The sequence below is a fragment of the Neofelis nebulosa genome, chromosome X (genome assembly GCF_028018385.1).
Source record: "Neofelis nebulosa isolate mNeoNeb1 chromosome X, mNeoNeb1.pri, whole genome shotgun sequence".
Lineage (NCBI taxonomy): Eukaryota > Metazoa > Chordata > Mammalia > Carnivora > Felidae > Neofelis > Neofelis nebulosa.
Window position 1 is genome coordinate 20,458,108 of NC_080800.1, and position 22,973 is coordinate 20,481,080.

At 46.4% G+C, this 22,973-nt stretch overlaps 1 long non-coding RNA gene across 1 annotated transcript in view; it reads left to right on the forward strand.

Annotated features, from left to right (window-relative positions):
• The first annotated feature begins 687 nt into the window (after window positions 1-687).
• The window catches only part of LOC131502261 (uncharacterized), a 138,363-nt gene continuing 116,077 nt past the window's right edge, over window positions 688-22,973 (forward strand). Inside the window, exon 1 of the long non-coding RNA XR_009256992.1 lies at window positions 688-923. This is a non-coding gene — a long non-coding RNA (uncharacterized LOC131502261). The remainder of the gene's footprint in view (window positions 924-22,973) is intronic.

Genomic DNA, 22,973 nt, shown 5'->3' on the forward strand with positions numbered 1-22,973 from the left:
TTCTCCACACAGCGGCCAGTAATCTTGTTAGAGCCCGAGTCAGAGCCATCATTCCTTCGTTGAAACCCTCCCCTCCATTTTACTCAGAGTAACGCCGAAGTGCTTCTGAAGACCCACAAGGCCCCGCGCGGTCGGCCCTCTGCGAGTCAGGTCTCCTCTCCAGTCGTCTTCCCCTTGTTCACTCGCCTCCTGGCATTTTCCCACTTCAAGGCCTTTGTGCCCTGTTCTGCTCACTCTACCTGTTTTTCTCCTTCCCGGGTATTGTGTGGCTCACTCTCTCATTTTCTGATTATTTTTTTCTCAAAAGTCCCCTTCTCAGTAGACTTTGAGGAAAGCAGATTACCCTCCACAATGTGGGTGTCGTTGGTTTGTGAACTGGCCCCCGGATGAGGAGGGCAAGGAGAGACTGAGGAAAGAGGCAGGCCACTCTACATTTGGGTGGCAGGTTTAATAAGCAAGGGAACTTGTCAGGCTTGTCTTGGGCACCATGGGACAAGATCTCCACACCCCCTGCCAGAATGTTAAAAGTTTATATAGGGGCTCTAACAGGATTCTGCCACGTATCCAGTCCAGATGGGCTCAGAAACACCTTACACTCTCAAGGCTGTGTCCTTGAAACCGGTTCCTACTGTGGGACCGGTAAGCCGAAGAAACATTCCAAGGACAGGGGAGGGAGCCTCTGACTGCCAAGGTCCAGCTTAAGGGTCAACTGGCGGTTATGTCCTCTGGATGACCTCCCCCAACAGGGTGGGCCTCGGGCAATCAACTGAAGGCCTTAAGTGAAAAAGCCTGAGGTCCTCCCAGGAAAAGGAACGCGGCCTCCAGACCGCTTTTGGACTCAAAACTGCAACATCGACCCTTCCCTGGGACTGCAGCCTGCTGGCCTGCCCTGCGGATTTCAGACCTGCCAGCCCTACACTCTCGTGAGCCAGTTCCTTAAAATCTCCCATGCTTTCTGTCTCCATCCTGTTGGTTCTGTTTCTCTGGAGAACCGGGAAGGATACTGATTTTGGTTTCCTGGCCAACTTATCTAGAGTTTCAGCACTCATCCCCTGACATTTCGGTATCCTTTTCCCTGTTTTATGTTTTCTTCTTAGCATATCACTGTCTTAAAATACCACACATTTTACTCATTTATCTTATCTATTGTTTGTAAATGACTAGGATGTGAACTATGTGTCGGTCAATCCGTTTGGGGACTCCAGAGGATCAAGGGTATATGATGAACATAGCAGTTACATTTTATCATATGTCTTCCACGTGGTGCTAAATAAGTATTTGCTAAATGAATAAGTGAATGAATCAATGTATGAATGACTGATTGAATGGGTGGCTAATAGTGACGGGACCCCTGAAATGACACGCACCCAAGCCTATGCCTCTTTGAGCAGTTGGGCGACGTGACGGAATTCCCAGTGCCGTTGCCAGGCTCACGTGCCCTGCTGCCCCGGGACGAAGCATGCGACGACCCACTGTGACTCTAACGGCTCCACCGAGTCACACAGTACTCCCCATCTAAAGAGGGAGGGGGGTATTCCCAGAAAAACGGTTGTTAAACCCTCCTTTCCTCTTTTTGGGGGGGCGGTTTTAGAATCTGCTTTTTATCTACTTGCAGCTCAGCTGAGGGGGGTGAGAGAAGCCCCCGGTGTTGGTTACTGGATACGCCGTCTGGGCAGGGCCCGTGCAATTCCAACTCGTAAGCTTAACTGGCTGTGTTTATCCGGCGCGTATCCGTGCTCATCTGTGCTCCGTCACAGTTCTGAGCACAGACTCCCCGACTTCATTCCCATAACAACCCTAAGTGATAAGAAACCATTATCATCCTCCTCGTCCCCAGTTCACAGGCAGGAAGCAACACGCCCAGAGCTTGTTGGAGGGCACACAACCACTACTGATAGGGGATTGAACCGAGGCGGTCCCAGGACCCCTGCTCTTAACCGTGACTCTGTAGGAAGAGGGTGTCATCTGTGTGTCACTGGCTGAGGAAACAGGTCTGTAAGGATCAGCGTGGGCGGAGGCGCTGAGGATCGTTGTTGTTTTGCACAGGACTGGACTGGAGAATAGTCAATTTGCCAACCAGGCAATTAACAGGGATTTGCCAAGCACCCACTGTGTGTTTGAAAGGAATAGGCACAGTTCAAAGTGGTTTATGGGCTCCTTCTATGCACTAGATGCTGCTGAGAGTCACAAGCAGGTGAAACAAGGCCCCAGTGTCAAAGAGCTTCCACTCGAGTTAGGAAGACCCACATTCTCAACAGGTCGAGGCAGCACTGATGTCGGAGACGTGCTGACAAACAAAGCCTAGGGGCCACTTGTCCATCACATGGTGAGTTCACAAGCGATTGGAGTGGTAGGCAGACGTGGCAGGATTTGGTCAGGGTGTGTGGATCCGGGCACAGGCCCGGGCCTGCCTCAGTCATGGAGGAAGGTTTTCTTAGAGCGAGTGCCATGGACTGAAGCAAGAAAAGCAGCCGCGGCCAAAGTGAGGTCACTTAGGAATGATGGCCCTGGACTATGATCATTGCTTCCAGTCCGGAGCCAGGAAGATCCTGAAGTTGTGGGGGGCTTATGTATTCCCCCCTTTTTGGAGGGCATCATGGAGTAACGGGAGGCCCACTGGACTAAGGGTCAGAATACCTTGTGGAAGCCAGAGCTTCGGTGCTTACTCATTATGCGATGTGGGGCAATTCTTTTGGCTTCGGCAAGCGTCAGTCTCTTCATCTGACACTTGGGGAGAATAATGTCAGCCACCTACCTGCTCACAGGACTTCATGAGGACGATGTGAGATAACGCTTGGGAAAACACATCATAATTCCAGACTTCCGTACTGCTTCCAGGGCATATTATTCTGTCGTAACCAGCACGAACTTGTCCGTAAACTGAAGGGTTTGAGCATGTCCCGTCTCTTTTTTTTCCACGTTCAGTTAAGATGGATTCAGGACCACATGGGTCAGGTGGCCCAGAAGTCCACCATCACGCTCTCTGGCTCCCCCTCGCCCCTGCAGGTGGTCCGAGAACATTGCGGGCCTCTCACTGCACACGGAAGATCCCAGCTGACTGTCGCCTTGTGCTGGCATTGCTGCCGGGGTTCTTGCTGCCTCCCGGTGTCACCAGCAACACCAGTCCTGTATGGCTGCTGTTGGCCTCACTGCTGTGACGTTTACCGGGCCCGGCTTGGGGGTGTTGTGCTTCCTCAGTGATTGGCTCACCCCAGGGTACTCCGCTCGTGCCATATAGATTTCCATAGGTCACAGTTCTTAGCATCCGGTCCTCTCAGCCGCACAAGTTGGTCCCCTGCGGTGCCATGATACCCGAGGCTGGCCCAGGTGTCCCTGCTTTGTGGCACTCACAGCTATTGGCCTTTATCTAGTCTTGGGGATGGCACTGGTGCCAAAGGGCTCCTCCAGTGTCCCCAAAGACAACAGAGGGGCCATCGCTTCTCTCGAGGCTTTTAGATTGTCTTCTGCCTTATCCCCTGTTGCACCAGGCACTTTGTCTCCTTTGACCCTTTAAACACAAGAGACCAACTGCTCCATTTTCTGGATATCAGCAGTTAATTTCCTCCAACAAGACTTGGCCTTTCAAAACATAGTAAACTTACTTTTATCCTAGATTCCCCCCTCCCTCTTCTGAGTATCATCTTCCCTAAGGTGGCTAAGGTGACTAGCTGACTGAGTCCAAAACTCAAGTTTATTCTCTGGCAGAACATTGTGCTGTATGTGTATCGTGTGTATTTTCCCTTCTAACTCTTCTCTTTCCTCCCTTCTTTGATACTTCTTCTGACATCCTGTGTTCTATGGGTTTTTCTGCTGCCTTTGTTACTATAACAAAAGCGGACGTCACTAAGAACCTGCTGTGAATTAGCCTCATGTGTTACCCCTTCCCTAAGACCAGTGACGTTTCCAAGTTTGGCTCCAAAGGGAGAAGCGATTTTCCACAAGGCTAGAGCTTAGGTTTTAAGCCTTCGTATGGTGTGCACTGAAAAAAAAAAAAAACAAACAGCTTTATTGAGATATAATTCATGCAGCATACAATTTACCCATTCACAGTGTACAAGTCAATAGTTTTAAAACATATTCAGATGCGTGCAAGCATCACCAGTCAATTTTAGAACATGTAAATCACCTCACCAAGGACCCGTGTATCCTCTGGTTATCGCCCACCGCCCATCCTTCCCAGCCCTAAGCAACAATTAAGCTTTCTGCCTCGATAGGTTTGCCTGTTCTGGACATTTGATATAAATGCCATCATAGACTACGTGGCCCTTTGTGACTGGTGTCTTTCACTCATCGTAATGTTTTCACGGTTCATTCTCGTCGTAATGGGTGTCAGTAGTTCGTTCCTTTTTATGGCCACATAATATTTCGCTGTATAGATAGAGCACATTCATCTGCGGACAGATATCTGCGTTGTTTTCTCCCCTCTGGCTATTCTGAATTGCGCTGCTGTGACCATTTGTGTACAGGTTTTTGTGTAGATGTGTGTTTTCATCACACGGCATACATTTTAACCCTTTACATGAAGAGTTTTGTAAAGCGAACTCTGCCCAGCCCTACATTCGCGATCAGACTGTGTGAGAAGCCATTTACCGTCCGCTTCAGGGCTCAGAGCCTTCCCAGCACGACCGTGGATGTTTGCTTTCTCTTTGCTGTCAGGCTGTGGGCGAGTAGCTCCTAATTGCGGATCAATTTCTCTGCCTTTTGCGGTCCTCTTCCAGCTAACTTCCTGCTATTTTCTCTGAAGGTGGATAACAAAATTTGTCAGAATTAGGTACGAATAGAGCACTGAGAAATATTGAGCTGGATAAATCTTTGTTAAATGAATGAATACATGGTGTAAATAAATCCATGATCTCTCGGGTCCTCCTTTCATGGGCCGACAGGCGTGAACATTGCGACAGTAATTTCAGGGGCTCTGAGGCCCCTCTTGCCTCTGCCAGGGACAGTTGTGTTCCCGGGAGTGGAGGTTGCCAAGAAAGCAGCTTTCTGCAAAAGGAAGAGAAATTGTAAAAAACGAAAAAGGCAGTGTCGGGCTGGGAATCGGAGGCTGGGATTGTGCAGCCTGGCCAGTGGCTATCAGTGTGACCCCTGGAAGTCAACCACCTCTCTGCTTTTTTCGTTTTTCGTGAAGTAAGATTGCATTAATGGTTCTTAAGGTTTTTGTTTTGTTTTGCTTTGTCTTCGCTTCATAAAGTTCTTTGAAATGTGATGAAAGAAATGAACTTAGTAAAGCACCCCCACCCCCCCCGCAAATCTGTGTATGGTTTTCATGGACTCTCTATAACCCATCCCCAGCCCCCTGAAATTAAGACCCTAATGTCATGCCCCCGAGGATCACCAGGGTCACTTCCCATTTTGAGTGATGGAAATTTCAGAAATGTTAAATGTCTGATTTAAGATAAATTTGAAAGGTGTACGGTCATTCCCAGAGCCCTTAAATTGTATGACTTCAGGAAACTACTCAGAAACCCTGTCCTAGATAGAGTGTTTGATGTTTAAAATGTGAAGCACATTTCCCTACTGGGAGCCCAGTTACAGTTGTTAGCTCTTTGAGGTAATGTTTACGTGATAAAAAGGAACGCACACCATATTTTTACACGGTAACTCTGTGATAAACTAGTTGAACTATTGTGCCCGACAACCAAATGATGAATTCGCTTTTAGGGGCTTCTTTTTCAGACTGGAGAAAACTGAGTGAGAGACTTGAGGTGACCGAGTGGTTCTCAATCCCGCACACAGGCTTCTCTGTTCCTCGTCTATCCCTTCCGTTGTCCCCGGTCCTTTAAACTCAACCTTAACCTGCTAGTGAGCTCCTTTCCAGGTGCATGGCTCCAGTAGATTCTATGGTGCTGCCACCCCTGTGGTCCCAGATACGGCCTCATGGGTTTGGCCACCCAGTTGTTGCGGTTAAACCAATCGAATGGCACCAGTTGACTAATGGCACCACTCAGAGGGCCTTGACCTCAACTCGCGATGACACCTTCGGCTCTGGGGACAGTGCCCCTCGAAAGCTCTCGTTTCCAAGGACTACCTGGAGAAGCTGACTGACTCAAGGCAGAGTAAAGAAAGGAAATAGATCTAACACCTTCACTTCTCCATTCCAACCAGCAAATGGAAACCACAGCCCCTCTTCCAGACCGTGGGCCTGAAGACAAGAAAGCAAAGTAACAGCCGGGAAGTGAGCGCCCGTGACTACAGCAGTTCTTCAGTAATAGGCGCTTCTTGGGACAACGTTAGAATGGAACGATGTGGAATTCAGTAGAAACGTACTCACATCCAGTGGGAGCCAGATGACTTCATCACAGCTGATGTTATTACAAAGAATATAAAAGGAATTAATGATTCACCACTTAGTGACTTGCCTCCCTGCCCCCCCCCCCACCTTTCCTTCAGCTTTACCAACCGGGTGTGGAGCCAAGTGCGACGTGAGTTTAGTAATGACTTTAAGCACCATTTACGCTGCTATCATGGCAATTTAAATTGTCACTTTCTATTAAAAGGTCTACCTCAGAATGGTTTTAAGTGAAAGCGTTCCACACTGACAGTGCAATTAAACAAGAAAAAAAAAACCCTTTCTTGGGATGTCAGTGCAAACGCATTTTAAATAGTGGTTCAGCCGTGCCTTGCTAATTTAAACTACAGTATTGCTTTCTATTAAAGAATAGAAACTGATTTAGGCTTTTTCCCTCCCTGCACTGTGTGACAGTTTGAATTGGCATCGTGTCCCAGTCAAAGCCCTGATGTGCCGATGGGGTCCCTGCGCCTAACGTGTGCCCCTCCCAAGGCAGGCATTAAACAGAAGTAATTTCCACATGTGATGGGGAAGCATCACCTTTCCCGGCATCAGCTTTTAAAATTGCCCTTTTTCTGATCTGGTGTGCCTTTTTCAAACTGTGGTCCACTTGCTCATCAGGGAGAGAATTGTGAATTCTTCTGGGGCCAGGAAGGGGGTGATGCGTGGGACTGCTTTATCAAGAAGACAACTTCCTGCTTCAAAAATGGACAATCAAGTCTAGAGAAAATTTAGTGGAAAAAGTAATTCTGAGTACGGGTGTGTGAGTCTTTCTCTTTCTGACTTCTGAGTTCAGATCTCGAGGTGGTTTATGCATTTCCCCAACCTCTTCTTCAATTCAGCTGAAGAAAGACAATTCAGGCGCTTTTGTCTTTGAATACATTTTAACACATAAACGATAACGGAGCACAAACGTTGAACGTGCCGGTACAAAATAACACATTTTCCCCACCTCATTTGTCTTCTGGACTCCCGTAGCCCCAATAGTCCATAATTCCCCGGCATTTGGCTTAGATAGATTCCAGCTATCAGAGAGAATAACACAATTACATTCTTAGGTGTTGGTGCCTTAAATTAGAAGTTGAAGAATATTTGAACAGCAGGAATGGCTGGCATTTTATTTTAATGGTCTTGAAGCGTTTCCAGCCTGTCTGAGAGTACCTTATGTCATGAGTAATAGTCTTGCTCTGAAGCACATTAGCCCTACCAGAAGTAAACGAGGCATAACATTTAAGTTGCTTCTGTTACATTCTCAATTGATATAGTTATTGCTCTGAAGGACACCGAGATAGCGTCTTGAGAAAAGTGTCCCGATGATGGTTATAGAGATGCAATTTTTTATGTCTACACAATTACATTTCTAACTTCACCACATTCCACACTTGACTGCCATGGAAAAGCTGATCGATGTAAACCCAGTCCTTACAAGAATAATACATAAGCTACCGGGATCGAAACTCATTTTTATTTTACAAATTAGGCAAACTTTCTTTCAGTTCCATTTTCTTCCTGTTAATGCAACAGACATTTGTATTTAACCTTGGGGTGACTGGAAACAGAAGAAATGGCCTGCTGATTTGGGGGCTAGAGGGAGGCAGGTAAGAGTCACCTCAAAAAGAAATATTACTTACTGAAAGGTGGAGGTGGAGGGATGGAGAAGAGAGAGCCAGAGAAACTTCTTTGGAATAATGCACATAGAGAAAGTGGGGAAATCTTTCAAGACCCGCAGAGGGCCTTAGGGCTGACACTCAAGAAGTAGTTAGGAACACAGCTGGAGTCACAGACCTTGGTTCCGGCCAGTTCTTTCTACCTCACCCACCTCCACCGCTGTCAACAACCAGATTCAAAGACCCCTGAGAGGAAGTTCTGGGTCTTATTCCTCTTTGTATCTCCAGCAGCGCCTGGCCCTGGGCCAGGAATGTGGCAGCATGCAACATCAACATAGCAGCTCTCAGTTGCCTTCTCTCTCTGTGTAAAAGGAGTTTCTGCCCCCCCTCCTGTCTGGAGGATGAAATCGAGTTGGAATATTTAGGTGCTATGGGGAATATGGATAGAGATCTCAAATTTTAGCATCATTTCGTGGCCTTGCAGGGATAATTTCATGGACATTCTTACAACAGGGCCTTGAATGGCCTGCCAAAGGTGGCCTGTGAAGAGAACGTTAGGTATAAATTTAGGGAAGACAGAATAGTGGGTTTACTTCTGTCAGTGATGACAGGGCTACAGGCTGAGCCAAGGTACAGGGTGTGGACTTGCTACGGATCAAGGAACTCATGGCATTCCTAATTAGCAAGACTCCCAGATGCTGAGCAAAGAGCATTGAAATTAGAGGACAGTGGATGTCCATTGTCCCCAATCCCTTGGCCAGCTAAATCTCCTTCTCCTTCCCCCAAAGTCTTGTGTTCTCCCTCCCTAACCTAGGATTCCTTTCAGCTTTCCAGCAGCATTTGTCGGATGACATGTATAGGTTCTTTCCGGACCCTGGAAATGTAATGTATTGAAGGTAGAGGCCCAAACTTACTTAAAATGGCGGCATTTCATTTGTGCATTTTCATCGCACGACTGTCACCACCGATGATTTGAGGACATTTTTGCCCCCCCACTGAAAGAAACCCCACCCATACTCTTTGGCGGTCACTCTCCAGTGCCCCTCCCCCAGCCCTGAGCAATCACTAACCTGCTCTCTGTCTCATAGATTTGCCCATGGTGGACATTTCGTGCACATGGAATGATACAAGGTATGACCTTCTATGTCTGGCTACTTTCACTTAGCCTTATGTTTTCACACATTGTAGCATGATTAGTACTTCATTCCTTTTTATGGCTGAAGAATATTCCATTATGTGGATATACCACATTTTCTTCATTCATTCATTATATAATGAATATTATGTGTGCATTGAGTTGTGGCCCCCTTCCCCCACCATGACATGTTGACATCCTAACCCCCAGTACCTCACAATGTGGCCTTATGTGGAAACAGGGTCATGGCAGATGTAATTAGTTAAGATGAGGTCATAGTGGGGGCACCTGGGTGACTCAGTCGGTTGAGCGTCTGACTTCTGCTCAGGTCATGATCTCACGGTTCATGGGTTTGAGCTCCGTGTCAGGTTCTGTGCTGACAGCTCGGAGCCTGGAGCCTGCTTCGGAGTCTGTGTCTCCCACTCTGTCTGCCCCATCCCCACTCATGCTCGCTCGCTCTCTCTCTCTCAAAAATGAAAAAACACTAAAAAAAAAAATGAGGTCATACTGGAGTAGGGTGGGCCCTTAATCCAATATGACTAGTGTCCTTATAAGCAGAGTAGGGACACACAGGCATGCCAAGGAGAATACCACGGGGAACAGAGGCAGAAGGGCAGTCATGCAATGGAAAGCCAAGGATCACCATGCCATCATCAGAAAATGGAAGAGGCAAGGAAGGATTCTCTTGTAGGGCCTCGGGAGGGAGCCTGGTCTTGCTACCCCTTGATTTCAGACTTTTAGCATCCAGAACCAGGAGAGAATAAGTCCCTTTGTTTTAAGCCACGCAGTTTGTGGCACTTTGTTATGGAAGCCCTAGGAAGCTAATGCAGCGGGCATTTGGGTTGCTTCCACTTGAGATTCAGTTGTAATATTGTGTACATAATATGTACAAAAGGATGCTCTTGGCCCATGTGAGCTCATTGTCTAAGCTAATCCACACAGCAAGTTTGTGGGGCACGTCTAAACCCTTCCATTTTTTCAATCAAAAAGCCGAGGCTCAGAGAAGATAGTAAGGGACCGAGCCAGGATTTAAATCCAGATTTTCTGACCCTAGTTTCTGCATTCAATAAACCAGAATGTCAAGCAAAGTATTTACAGCAGGAAATACAGCTATGCCAGATAGTACATCTGTCCCCAAGAAAGCTATCCTAGCAGTGACAATAGCTAGCATTTACTGAACATTTAAGTGCCAGGCATTGTGTTAAGAATTTTCCTCACATGAGGCAGACATTGCTAGTTGCCTACCCACTATTTTCTTATCAAAAGAAACTCAAGCTATCCGAGGTTGTAATCGTACTGGCTGAAAGCTACATTTCCCAGGCTTTGTTGCAGGCAGTGGTGATCAAGTACCATAATTTTAGGCAATACAATCTATGTAGAAGTTGCTATGGATCTCCAATGTGGCAGAGACGGCCCTTCCTCCAGAGATCCGTGCTCCCTGTCCATGGCACGGAGACGTTGCTGGGAAGAAGTGTTCATTCTGGGACTGTATTTTCTGGCTCCCTTTATATTCATGTGGACCCACATAACTGAAATCTGGCCAATCAAATGTGAACAAAAATCTAGTACCTCAGTCTAGACCTGACCCATAAACCTTTCTACACACTTCCCCACGCTCTGTCTTCCTTTGTCTGCTGGAAGGACATTCATGCCTACTAGGACCCTGGAAGCCCTGTAGTCTAAATGGGTTCTTGCATGACTGGACTGAGCCAAGCTACATCCTATCCTTCACCCCTAGCCCCTACCCTCTGCTACCAACTGACCTTGGCAAGAGTGAGAAGTAAATATCTATCATGTCGATCCCTTGATCAGTGGCCTTTTTTGTCACAGCACTTAGCCTGTGCTGACTTCGACATCTGGGAAAGTTTTTGTTCTCTTGATTCAATCACTACCCCTTCCTCCCTTTTGCTGTTAGGAATATGGACATGATGGCTGAGGCCATGGCAGCCATCTTGGGATTGTGCAAGAAAGATCACAGGAGCTGCAAAGACCTCAGCTTGGAAATCTGTGAGCCCCTTACCCAAGTCCCTATCCCTAAGCTTCCTAGTGAGTGGGAAAAATGAATGGTCTGCTGAAGCTACTATTTACTTATTTATTTTCCCATATAATTAATCAGGTATACAATATAATGCTGCAGACACTACTATTTAGTCAGGGCTTTTATTGTTTGCAGTCCAGCACAATCCCTAAGTGATACGATCCATTCATACAAGTAAACCTCACCCAACTCTTCAGAGGCAAGTGCTGTTACTCCTCCTATTTTACGATAAGGAATGAAATACTTTGTTGAGGACTACACAACTAGAAAATGGGCAGAAACCAGGGTTTGAATCCTTAGGCCACAAAGCTGGAATGTTGAGCAATATACCATGTGGCCTTTAAGGAAGACTTTTCCTCAATACGTCTCTTGTTCTATCTTGCATGGCATTCTTCCATAAGACCTTAAACTCTCACACCCAAAGTCAACCACTTATGTTTTATTCAAATATATTGATGGGTCTGTTTCTATAGATTCAAGTGTCAGTGTTGAAAGACGATGCTTCATAAAAGGGAGCATAAGGACAGGGACACAGGCTGCTTCGTCAACGCAACATTACGCAGAAATATATTATCATTTGGACTTGCCTTTTGAGCAATAAGGTAAGATTGATCCTATAAAAAAAAGACTCTCTCACTGGCTGAGTCATTAGGCTTGAACAAATAACTCAAAGGCAACAACTGAAAATAATCCACCAAGCTTTCATACTTCATATGCACGTGTTCTTCTCTTAACCTAATTCTCCTCTTAGAAACAACATGTCATGCTTTGATGCTTAAAATACTCTTTTCTTGATTGAAGTCTCCTCTTTCTGTGGCATGAAAATGCTTCTCTTCTTCCCTTCCTTCTCCCCCATACTATGCCAGGAATTAAAGAACCAGCTCCAGAGGCAGCCTGCTTGTAAGGAGCTTGTGGAGAGACAGCCAGGAGGAGTTGAGGATGAGCGGGGCCCTGAAGACCACTTGAGGCCCAAAAGCCGGAGATTCCCCCTTTCCACCAGGAGCTGTCCCTTGAAACTCCCTCACCCCCTGGGGCATTTCAAGGCAACACCCGTGGCGGGAGCCCTTGCATATGGATTCCTATCTCATTGGCTACTGGCAACTGTCTGGGGTTGAGCACCTCACCCAGGCTGGGGCACTCAGAATCTCTCTCTCAGGAAATTCGGAGGTGCGATTCCATGAGCCTCCAGCTCCACCTGGGCGCTAGGACAGGAGAGAGGCACAAGCTCAGAAACCACCGAAAGCTGACCTGCAGAGAAACAAGAAAGACGACATTGTGCAGAGAAAAGCAGGAGAGGGGGAAAGAGAGAGAGAGAAGAAAGAGAAGGAGAAATATCCGTAGCTTTCCAGGAATTTGTTTCCTGATCTTAGTCCCTTTCTGTCGCCAGTGCTTAGGCTCCATAAGGCAGGCCACAAGCCCTGTAATGGATTCATGGTTTTGGTTAGGTTAGCTGAAGTTGGTTTCTGTACTTGCAACCAGAACCCTAATTGGTGCAAATTACAAGAATGACTTGAGTGATACTTGTGTCGACAAGAGCTAATGGCCAGAGTGGGCACATTAAGTAAAAGCTGACATTGCTTTTCTCAAAAGCACAATCAAGTGTTAATCATGCTGAGGTACGTTGCTTCCGATACGTGTACTGCCCAGTCCCTTCCTTCTCCTCTTTCCAGTCGTTCATCAAATGGTTCCACAAATATCGGAAGTGTTCCCACTGTGTGCCAGGCATGGTGTATGGGGCTGGGCACACACTCGTGAATCAGAGAAAGTCCTTTTCCTCATGGAGCTTCAGTTCTAGTCAGGGGAGAGAGAAGACAGACCAACAGGTAAATAATTGCTAGCAAGGAAATACGTCAGATACTAAGACAGAGATAAAATCGGCAGGGAAGGCCTTTTTGAAGACGGTCGCTTAAAGGGCGACTGACAGGATACTGAGGCAGCCAGGCAAGGCACCAGAGAAAGGACAGAACCTGTTATGCTCCAGGAATGGGTAGAAACCAGCGTGACTGGATCCAGTGAGGAGAGGGAGAGGGACCCAACTCATGGTGGGGACACAGCAGCAGTGGCCAGATCCCATGGTGATGGTGAGGAGTCTGGATTTTACTCCACTTGAAATGTACAGCGCCTGAGAACGGCTTTCGGCAGACAAGTGGTTTGTAAACCACCGTATGAAAACATTACTGTGGCTGCTGGAATGGCTTGAAGGGGTGAAAGCAGAGACAGAAGCTAACGTAGGTGGGAGGCCATGCAGTGCGGAGGTGGGACTGTGACGGTGGCTTGGTGTGATACTAGCAGGTAGCTGAGGGCGTGGCCATGGGTGTGGCTAGACCCCGCAGTGAAGTGGGCGTGGTGAAAAGCTGATAAATTTGAGTTGTCTTGGAGACTGAGCTGATTGAATGGGAGGGGGAGTGCAAGGGATCAGATGTGAGGGAAGATGGGAAGGCAAGAATCAAGTCTGAGTCCCACTTATTGGTTCAAAAAGAGAGTAGAGTGGAGGGGCCATTTCCTGAAATGGAGGATACTGGACAAGGACCAGTTTGGAAAATTGGTATATTCAGAGGTTGGTTTGTTTTTTTTGTTTTTTAATTTTTTTTAATGTTTATTATTTATTTTTGAGAGAGAGAGAGACAGAGTGTGAGCAGGGGAGGGGCAGAGAGAGAGAGGGAGACACAGAATCGGAAGCAGGCTCCAGGCTCTGAGCTGTCAGCACAGAGCCCGACGCGGGGCTCGAACTCACGAACCGTGAGATCATGACCTGAGCTGAAGTCGGAAGCTTAACCGACTGAGCCACTCAGGCACCCCTGGTTTGTTTTGTTTTTAGCAAGGGCTCACATTTTGGTGATTCCTCCCTTCTGGAGGTTGAGGAGGGGAAGAGAATCATACTCACTCGAACAGGGGATAATGTATGTTGTTCTAGAAGCCAGTCCGCCAGGGCAGTCTGAACTGGCTTGGGAGGTTTTCAGTCTCTAAAAGACGGTTTGGGCTGAAAATTAGGTTTGCACCTCCGGGGAGGGGGGTGTAGAAGAGTGGGGCAGGGCGGGGAGAGAGACACACACATGAAATCACACAGAAATGAATGTGAGGCTTGCCAAAGGCTATTTGTCACGGGCTAAGTTATCTCTGATGGAAGGAGAACACGTTCTACATAAAAGACAGGCAAGTGTTGGGGCGCCTGGGTGGCGCAGTCGGTTAAGCGTCCGACTTCAGCCAGGTCACAATCTCGCGGTCCGTGAGTTCGAGCCCCGCGTCAGGCTCTGGGCTGATGGCTCGGAGCCTGGAGCCTGTTTCCGATTCTGTGTCTCCCTCTCTCTCTGCCCCTCCCCCGTTCATGCTCTGTCTCTCTCTGTCCCAAAAATAAATAAAAAAACGTTGAAAAAAAAAATTAAAAAAAAAAAAAAAAAAAGACAGGCAAGTGTAAAGCCAGTTAACTTCCGGCAGTGTGCGCAGTTGCACTGTGCCCACCCCGTACACTACATACATACAGGTTTCAAAGGTGTTTGTGGTTCAGAAAGCACTGGCTCTAGTCCTGGCTGCACGCTAGAAATCTCCTGGAGAGCAGTTTAAAAAGACCAATGTCTGTCTAGTTTTCATTCAAGACCAGTGATTCAAAATCTTTGGGGTAGGGAACAGTTCTCAGTATATGTTTAAAACTCCCCTTGGGTAATTCCAATGTATAGCTATGGGGTGAAAACCATTGGTAAAAAGCAATTTAACCATGGCTCGTGACATTTTAAAAATGGCCGTTTTGGTAAGCTGTTAGCCTTCAAGCAATGACCCCAAACTAAGCAACGTCTGGCACCCAGATAAGGCACAATTTGTCTTGATTTTTCTGAGTGCTTTTTCATACCACATGGTATTGAGTCCATCATTCAACTGCAGTTTTTCAGAAGAAAATCTCCCTAAAGTGAAACCCACCAGCCAATTTGTGTCCAGACTACCAGTTGATTTATGACTTAATGTATTGCTTTTCAGCTGATTGATTCTCCTGGAGATGGAACCATCACTAACCATGAAAAATTTACAAACTTTCCTCACTGCTTTGTCAAATGGAAGCTTCTGGTCGTTCTCGGTTTGGAACACCCAGAGGCTTGCAGAGCAAGCTGTTTTCACGGTCAAGTGTTTCACACAGCTTGGTTGAGGTCAGAACCACATTCCTGGGAACCTTGCCCCTGCTGAACTATGAAATTTCCTGATTAAGGAAATGAGAGGAAATAAGGCATTAACTAGCACCTACGCACTGCACACCAACTTGCTTCTTTCTTCAGGAGAATTGAAAACAGAAGATGCTGCTGTTACGATTCCCTGAAATAAGATGACAAAACCAAGGATGAACATTTAACAGCTGTTTTGGAACGGATTCTGGGAATAAACAAAAAGCTGCCTCTGGTTTCGCCACAGTTAAAAAGCACAGATTCGCTGTGATTCATACGGTCTATAGCATGCAAACTGAGCCAAAGAAATGATGCCAAGAAAAGACAATGACAAAGGGAGAGGCTTAATCATCATGACAGTTGCAATTATAATTAAATGTAAACTTAAGAAGAGAATTGCTTCACCCTGGCAAGAAGGCCAAGGTTTGGGGGAAGTCTACAGCAAGTGGACCACAGCCTGTTGTTAAATTTCCCTCCCTACTCCAAGAACTTCCAATTTTTACTTATTATTAATATTTATAAGGCGCAAGAAAAAATAATATTATTTTAATGGCTGGTATGAGAATTCCTCTTAGAAGGTCCCAGTCCCTCCCTCCCCACCTTTTATTTTCTGCCTGCTTGCCTGCCTTAAGAAAATTTTTTTTGCCTTCCTTCAATTACAAAAATAAGCCTGTTTAGAGTAAAGCCGAGATGTCAGGGGGAGGGAGTGTGAGCAAAACTGCCTGGATGAGACCGGAAAGGAGTTTGTGTTTCGAACCAGACAGGGAAGGGACAGAGCAAAGTAAAACAAGGAGAAAGTGGAATGAGCAAGATGGCCCAAGACTGGGGGTGCAGTGTGTAACCCCCAAACCTTCGGCCCAGTTCTAAACCTACGAGCCGCTTGGGTGGGGGAGGTGGTTGGGGATCTTGCACAGCTTCTGGCAAAGCGTCTGAATCTTAGAAAGGAAAGGAGTCACACACACACACACACACACACACACACTCTCACACAGGAACGACAAGTCAGAACCATGAAGGAGGGAGTTGAGAATTTGCAGGACTTGGGGGGAGGGCTGTGGACTCTCACTGTGAAACTTGGGGTTTTGGCCAAGTTTACCTTAATCTCCCAAGGCCAGCCAGGCTTCATCTGGGATTTATTTGCAAGAATGGGGAGAAGTTTTTCACTTAAGCTCTGTGGCTATGAAGCCATGAGTGGTTTTTCATTGAGTTCTCTGCACTATATTTTATTTAAGTGCCCATTTTATTTATTTTTAAAGTGTATTTATTTATTTTGAGAGACAGGGAGGGGTGTGCAGAGAGAGAGGGAGGAAGAGAATCCCAAAGAGGCTCCACTCTGTCAGCGCAGAGCCCGATGCAGGGCTCAACCTCACGAACCATGAGATCATGACCTGAGCTGAAATCAAGAGCCAGACGCTTAACCGACTGAGCCACCCTCTGCACTATATTTTAAAAGTCCTATCTGGGGTGATGATGATCGAGTTCCTGTGGGGTGTGCGAATCCCTGATGTGCAGTTCCCAATTCTGACTGCATTCTGACCACCTTAGGTGTCATTCCAACAGGTTAGACGGCATCCATCACCTGACTGAGCACCAGTGCAGCCAACTGTGAACTCCATGAGCATATTGAGCACTGTGTTTAGGGCACTGTGCTGGACACTTGGGTGTAAACAAATGTGGGCAAGACATATGATCCTGATCATATCCTGATCTCAAGGCGCTCAGTGTATTATGACAACTGTAGTGGGTTGAATTGTGTCCCCTGCCCCATCAGGGTGAACCCTCAATCCATGGACCGTGTCTGTAAGAGAAAAGGAGATGACAGAGAGAAAAGATGGTCATATGAAGATGGGAGTGGAGAGAGACTGAACTCATGCAGCGACAAAGGATTGCCAAGTGCCTCTGGCAGTCGCCAGAAGCTAAGGCAGCAGCACAGCACGGAACGGATTCTCCCTGGGAGACGATAGGGGGAAACAGCCCTGCTCACACTTTGATTTGGGACTCTAGGCTCCAAAAACTATGGGAGAATACATTTCTGTTGCTTTAAGCTGCTCAGTTTGTGACCGTTTGTTACAGCTGCCCCAGGAAACTAACCCAGCCACCTGTACTGAAATGGCTGGGCGCCATTATCAAAAGAACGATGGAAAATAACAACTGTTGATGAGGGCATGAAGAAGTGGGAACCCTCATGCACTGTTGGTGGGAATGTAAAATGGTCCAGTTGCTATGGAAAACAGTATGAAGGGTCCTCGAAAATTAAAAATAAGTCTACCCTATGATCTAGCAATCCCACTTCTGGCTACCTATGCAAAAGAATCCAAAGCAGAATCTCGAAGAGCTGTTTGCACACCCGTCTTTATCACTGCATTATTCGTGGTAGCAAAGAGGCAGAAATAATACACTCAAATGTCCACGGACAGATGAATGGATAAAGAAAATGTGGTCTATGCCTACGATGGAATATTAAAATTAATTAAAAACAAGTTAATGCAGTCATATGCTACGACACGGATGAACCTCGAGGACATTATCCTAAGGGAAAGATACCAGTCACAAGAGGACAAAAACCGTATGATTCCCCTTACATGAAGTATCTAAAGTAGTCAAAATCATAGAAACAGAAAGTAGAAAGGTGGTTACCAGGGGCTGGAAGAATTGGTGGTTAACATATATATGAAGTTTCAGTATCAAAGGATGAAAAAGTTCTAGAGATCTGTTGCACAACGGTGTGAATATACTTAACAGTCCTGAACGGTGCACTTAAAATGGTTACGATGGTAAATTTAATGTGAAGCGGCTTTTACCACAATAAAACACAATAGCTGACTCCCAGGCAGAAAGGGCACATGCCACAGTGAAAGTATAGTAAGGTGCCTTGAAAATTCAGAGGGAGAAGAGTTGACCTAAGGGTGGTGGGAGTGCAGGAGAGGAAGCAGTCCAGAGAAGGTTTTATGGCAGTGGCAACAATCGTGATGGCTCTTCAGGGACAAAACTATGGTTTTGACATTCAGGGATGGCGGCAGACGTGGAACAGAGAGAAGCGCGTACACGCAAACGGCCAGGCTGAGCACGAGAGGTGCCTGTGGTGCCGGGGACCGCCGCAAGCCATTCCGGTGCCTCTGCGCACAGTGGAAAAAGACACTGCTTTCTCCTGAGTGCCTGACGCGGTAGGCACAGTGTGACCAGGTTTCAGCCAGAGATCCTGTTGCAGTTCACATTCTGCAGAACAGAATTAGCTGTCCTCGGTCCACACACCACGATAAGAAGCTCAATTTGAGAGAGAGGCTGGTGAGCTGGGTTTGGGGCATAGCGAGTTCCGTGTCAGCAGGACATCCGGGTGGAAATAGGAAGCAGAAAGCTGAAAATGTAGGACCAGTGTTTGGAGGGAAGTTCAGGATTAGAAGTGTAGACTGGGGAGTCACTTTCATGGTGTTAAAACTTTAAAAAAATTGGTCCTATGGTACAAGTTAACTCCACGTCTGTTTCCTTTACAACATGGACGTGGCCACCAAGGAGGCAGACAGCGCCCCCTGGTGGAAATATGAAAGCACTCCTTGTCAATACCACCCACCCTCACTAAATTATTTTGAACAAATACAATTCAAGATCGTTCTGTTTGAGCAGGTATTCCTTGCTGCCTGGAGTGCCGCAGGGATCTCTTTAGCCCTGGATGTGCCAGACATTGAGGCTTCCCTCTCCTCCCTGAAACTGTATTCCTGCTGAATGGCTGGGTCCAGCAAGAAATCAGGCATGCTGTTCACACAATTTCCCATTAAGGCGCTAGACCAAGCGGAAATCCCCAGAAGCCCCATTACTCTGCCCCTTACAGCCTAGCGACCAGCCAAAATTGGGGACGCATTGTCCTACCTTTTTTCCCCTGGGGTCTCACCTGGTCCCCCTAAAGCAGAGAGTCCCTCCCAAGGAGTGGTGTCCAGCTTACAGGAGGAGGAGGAAAACTTTCACCACTCCACTCCCTGGCTCAATGTTCCTTCACATTCTACTCCCCTGAGGATAGAGGGTGAGTGAGGGACTCCACTGTATGCTTTTGTCCTGAATCTCACCAGAGACCCCCCCCCCCCCCCACAACCCCACCAGATACTGAGGGCAGCAGGTAAGAGCAGAGCCTGAAGACTGGTGCAAACTGCTTTCCCTTTAATAGCTAACTAGATCTCCACTAACAGTTCTGTGTTAAGTATTATTTTTTCCTACTTTATAGTTGAGGAACCTGAAGTTCCGAAAGGTTACATAAGTTTTCAAAGGTCACACTACTAAGTAAGAAATGGACCCTGGGGCGCCTGGGTGGCTCAGTCGGTTCAGTGTCTGACTCTTGATTTCCTCTCAGGTCATGATCTCACGGTTCACAAGATGGAGCCCCGCATGGGGCTCTGTGCTGCCAGAATGGAGCCTGCTTGGGATTCTGTGTCCCTCTCTCTCTGCCCCTCCCCTGCCTGCTCTCTCTGTCTCAAAATAAATAAATAAGCATTTTAAAAAAAGAAATGGACCCCCCCCAAGCAGAACTGTGTTTTTTAAAATATTTTTCATGTTTACCTGTTTATTTTGAGAGAGAGAGAGCACGAGCAGGAGAGAGGCAGAGAGAGAGAGGGAGAGAGAGAATCCCAAGCAGGCTCCGCACTGTCAGCGCAGAGCCCGGTGCGGGGCTCGATCTCACAAACTTCGAGATCATGACCTGAGGGGAAATCAAGAGCTGGACGCTCAACTGACTGAGCTGCTCAGGCGCCCCAGAACTGTGTTTTTAAATTTGAGATATATTTCACGTACCATAAAACTTCTGAAATTCACTGGGTTTTGGTGTATTCACAAAGTTGTACAACCATCATCACTATCTCATTCCAAAACATTTTCATCCCCCTAATAAGGAACTCTCTTCTCTACCCCTTAACCGTCAGTCCTATTCCCCCCTCTGCCGATCCCCTGCGAACCACCAATCTGCTTTCTGTCTTTATGGATTCACCTATTCTGGACATTTCATGTAATATGTACTCTTTTATTTTTTTAATGTTTTATTTATTTTTGAGAGAGAGAGGTAGAGACAGAGCATGAGCGGGGGATGGGCATAGAGAGAAGGAAACACAGAATCCAAAGCAGGCTCCAGTCTCTGAGCTGTCAGCACAGAACCCAATGCAGGGCTCGAACTCACAGACCACGAGATCATGACCTGAGGCGAAGTTGGATGCTTCACCGACTGAGCCACCCAGGTGTCCCCAAATCATGCAATATATAATCTTTTGTGACTGGCTCCTTTCACTTAGGGTTGTGTTTTCAAGGGTCATCCATGTTGTACCAGGTGTCAAAGCTTCATTCCTTTTTTAAAAAAAATTTTTAATGTTTATTCATTTTTAAGAGACAGAACACGAGAGGGGTGGGGCAGAGAGAGAGGGAGACACAGAATCGGAGGCAGGCTCCAGGCTGCAAGCTGTCAGCACAGAGCCCGGTGCGGGATTCTAACTCCCCAGCTGCAAGATCATGACCTGAGCTGAAGTCGGACGCTTAACTGACTGAGCCACCCAGGCGCCCCGCTTCATTCCTTTTTGTAGCTAAATAATATTCCATTTTATGGATAGAACCCACATTGTTTATCCCTTCATTAGTTGATGGATGTTTGAATTGTTTTCACTTTGTGGCCATTACGAATAACGCTGCTGTGAACATTCATGTACGAATTTCTATGTGGACATGTGCTTTCAGTTCTCTTGGGTGTGTACCTAGTGGAGCTGCTGGGTTTTATGGGGACTTTATGTTTAACTCTTTGAGGACCCGCCAAACTGGTTTCCAAAGTGGGTGCACCATTTTATATTCTCACTAGTGATATTTGTGCCAATTTCTTGACATTTTCCCAAGCAAAACTGATTTTCAAACTCATTTTCTTCTTCCTCCTCTTTCTTTCCTAAATACATTTTGACCGCTTAGTGTTTACCAGGCACCATGCCCACCTCTGGGAGTTCAAAGGTAAATACGCCACTGTGTCCATACTCTAGAAATTCTCAGCCTAGGGGAGACGCAGCACATTTATTTTTGCACAGGGGTGCCTGCCTCACGCCCTTTGCGCGGATGTCCCAGCCTCAAGTGTCCCTTCTTGCAAAATATAAAGATGAACTGTAAAATTCATGCTAATAATTAAAATTTTTTCTTTATTTAGAATGACATGAAATAGCAAATAATGCCATGACATGTTGAAAGAGAAAGACAGACTGTGGAAGAAAGGAAAAAGCTATATATTTCAGCAGCTGTAATGGCCCTCACTTGCTACTTTTTGAACAAGGGGTCCCGCAGTTTTGTTTTGCACTGGTCCCCACGATCCCAGGCTCCGTACCTGGCTGACTGCTATAGCCGGAGGGCCCTACAGGACGACGTGGCAAAAGATATGGACATGGGGAGGGATGAAGAATTGGGCCCTCTGTGTAATTTACCACACCCTGCATTTGATAGCCTGGGAATTTTTTGACTTTGGGAGGACAGCAGGGGTGGAGGCTCTCAAAATGCTCAGATCTTTAAAGCTTCTTCTTGAGAGTGATAAAGGATGACGTTGGGTTCAGTAGGAACTGCGGACCGTATGCAGAGTCTATTTTATGTTTACAAATGAGATCTCATTTGGAGCCAACTGCTTATCTCTCAACTTCAAACACAGGAAAGTCTTAGCTGGTCTTGCTCACTGCCGACATCCTTGAGACGGTTGTTTTGTGAAAGGAGACCATAAATTACCCTGGTTACAGAGCAGCTTGAGCAGTGGGGAGGGCTGGCCAGAAGTGATAGTAGAGGAAATCAAGCAGAGAAAATGTCCGACTTCTTCCCTGTCCCATCACATTGATATTCTCTTCTTTACATCACACTTCCTTGCTATTATCTTCTTTTTGTTTCTTGATCTCATGTCAATCATTTTTGTAATAAAGGGACTCAGAAACTTGGTGGGAGATGCAGACACGTGCCCAAGGTCATGTAGCTAGTGACCGGAAGACCCAAGGCTAGAGTCCGTATCTCCATAGCTTTCCTTTTGTTTGGAACGAGTTGCCCTGAATTTTTGTAGATTATTAATCATTTTCATAATTACCATTTTGGAGCAACGTGTTTTTATTATTTTGGACTTTTTTCCACTTTACTGAGATACAAACCTCTGTGTGGCCCAAAAAAGTTCAGTTTGCACAAAAACATAATCACGGTTTAAGGCTTTAAAAAAGTTCTTCCTTGGCAGTCCTATTAACCATTAGGCAAGAAATTAGAGACACAAACCTGCTGTCTGCTTAGTTCAGCTCTTCACAAGCGTTTCACTTAGGAATATGTGTTTCCATCCCAGAAATGATTAGTAGATGGTTAAATTACAAGAGGAAGGAGAATTCACATTTTGAATGAAAGGGTATATAATGAGGGATTGTGAAGTGGAAGAAAATTGCTCACGGAGAGAGAGGATTTTGAAACTGATCTAGCTATCTGTGTACATTACCAGTTTCAGTCGTTACATTTTGGGGTCCTTTTCAGTTCTGGCCAGTCTTAACCTCCTGAATACTTAATCTTCTACTGTCCAGAGTTTTGCTGGAGTTATACTGCTAAAATTAGACGTACAGGTATCCCCTGCCTTTCAAAACTTTGTCTTATGACACTTCTCTGTTAGGAAAGACCTACAGTAGTACCTGTTTTCCCCAACTGAAAGAAATCCGAAGAGGATTTTAGCTTTTATGGGGAAAAAAGTGGAAAGTGAAAAGAGCGTTGGGCATTTATTTGCCAGTGAGCCTGACAGAGGCAG